At 42.9% G+C, this 2,289-nt stretch overlaps 1 long non-coding RNA gene across 1 annotated transcript; it reads left to right on the top strand.

The window, feature by feature from the left end:
• The first annotated feature begins 367 nt into the window (after positions 1-367).
• On the top strand, positions 368-1,702 carry LOC124289092. Its single transcript, XR_006901588.1, has 3 exons — positions 368-518; positions 993-994; positions 1,692-1,702. It is a non-coding gene; the product is annotated as an uncharacterized LOC124289092 (long non-coding RNA).
• Positions 1,703-2,289: the final 587 nt, after the last annotated feature.

Below are 2,289 nucleotides of genomic sequence, written 5' to 3'. Positions count from 1 at the left end.
GATCACATACTTTACATCGGTTATTTCACAGGTCTCACCGATAACAACATAGTTAACATCGGTGATTTCACAGGTCTTACCTCTGACCACATACTTTACATCGGTTATTTCTTAGGTCTTACCTCTGGCAACATACTTTACATCGGTGATTTCACAGTTCTTACCTCTGACAACATAATTTACATCGGTGATTTCACAGGTCTTACCTCTGACAACATAATTTACATCGATGATTTCCCAGGACTTACCTCTGACAACATTGTTTCCATCGGTTATTTCACAGGTGTCTCCTCTGTCCATACAGGTCAGTAGCGGTGGGATAGCCTAGTGGTTAAAAAGCGTTTGCCCGTCACGCCGAAGGTGTCCTCTCAATCTGCCTACATCTCATTCTGCCTACAGCTAAATACAACACAAGTCATGGTCTGTTGGTCACAACTGTGTAGGCAGAATGAGAAAGCGATAGATAATACTTGACCCTACCTCCCCACAAGAAAAATGGAAGAGCTTGAGTTTTTTGTGTTTTTGGTGTCTTGTTTTTGTTTGTGTGTGTGTGTGTATGTGTGTGTCTTCGGATTTTTGTTTGAGTTGTTTTGACAAAGGGACTGCTTCATTCATCCTTGTTATATGGACATTCTTATGTTTTTGTTACTTACTGTTTTCTTATTGTTACCTATCAATTAAAAACAGTGAACAGACTGGTTTCTCTCAAGAGATCTTCGAAGGTGAGATGAGAACCTTTACCGTCGATGAAGCTGCCACAACACCCTCCTTTGCTAGCATTGATGCTGGTCTCTAGCGACACCGCCGAAATAATCTTCCTCCACTCCCGAAGATCCTGGCTAATGTGTGCATAGAATACCAGTGGGCTGAGACCAGTGACGGACGACATAATCCTGGTGTTCTGCACAGAAGACATGATGGAGACTATGCAGAGTGCCGACACCGTATACATGGATGGTACATTCTATTCCTGTCACAGCCTCTGGAACCAGCTGTATGCTGTTCACCGTCTCTCTGGTTCCAACATGTTCCCCGTTGCGTTTGCCCTAATGCCTAATAGACAAAGAGTCTACATCAGGCTGTTCCAGCAACTTAAGAATTCTGTAACAGGTGCCGATCTAGATCCATCTACCATCCAGACCGACTTTGAACTTCCTGCCATTCAAGCACACGAGACTGTCTTTACCAGCTCTCATCTACGAGAATGTCTCTTTCACTACAGTCAGTGTATCCTGCGCAAGATCCAAACCATAGGTACACAGTACAGGGAGGATCCAAAGAGTAGTCCGAAGAGCTGCCTGTGTGCCACACCTCCCTCGAGATCAGGTTCAGGATGCCAGGGTTGAAACCCTTGACGAAAGACCCGACATCCCCCTCATACACGACCTCTGCGACTACGTCACGAATACCTGGGTGCACGATAATGCCTTGTTCCACAAGTCCATATGGAATCAATATGATAACGCCGGTTCACGCACTAACAATCACTTGGAGGGCTGGCGCTCTGTAATGAACAGGTCCCTTGACAAGTCCCACCCAAACCTGTTCGAGTTTATGAATCAACAGAAAGAAAGAAGAAAATTCAACTGGAGTATGGTGGTAAACCGAATGGCAGAAAACGAGTGTATCACGAACTTTATTCTCGTTTGCAGAGGCTAAAGGAGGTCCTTCATCAAGGTCGAAGGACAAAGCTTCAGTTTTTAGATGCCTCTGGTCATCTCTTGAAATTGAAATTTTAGATTGATGATGATGACGATGATGATGATGATGATGATGTCTTTACAGTTATAATAATGATGATAGTGACAGGGAAATAGGGAAATAATATCTACTATAAATAAAATATTAATACAATCAAGATTGTGTTATGTTATTGTCATGGGCAGGTCCATTTCTAAATTAGGGTTGGCCTGATTTCTCTCATTCTGCCTACACTTTTATTAGAGTGGGATGTAGGCAGAATGAGAGTAAATCACGCCGAAGTAGTACCAATGTGTGAAGCCTATTTCTCGTGTCCCCCGCAGTGATATTGCTGGAATATTGCTAAAAGCGGCGTAAAACTATCCTCACTCACTCCCCATACAGGTGAACGCTGTTTACGTTACAGGTAATATATTTCACTAAATAGGTCATTTCATCTACTTTCTAAGCCACCTCTTCACATATCCAGGTCACATCGCTTACGTCAGTTATAAAACGTCAATGAAACGAGAATAGCCAGTATCGGTTACCCATCAAAACGGATTTCTTTGACAGTTAAAAAGGTGGTGCAAACTAAATACATGGATC

The sequence above is a fragment of the Haliotis rubra genome, unplaced genomic scaffold (assembly GCF_003918875.1).
Source record: "Haliotis rubra isolate DU_JTF1 unplaced genomic scaffold, ASM391887v1 Scf432, whole genome shotgun sequence".
Lineage (NCBI taxonomy): Eukaryota > Metazoa > Mollusca > Gastropoda > Lepetellida > Haliotidae > Haliotis > Haliotis rubra.
The sequence above is the reverse complement of the archived record's forward strand: the minus strand, read 5'-3'. Positions and strand labels throughout refer to the sequence as shown.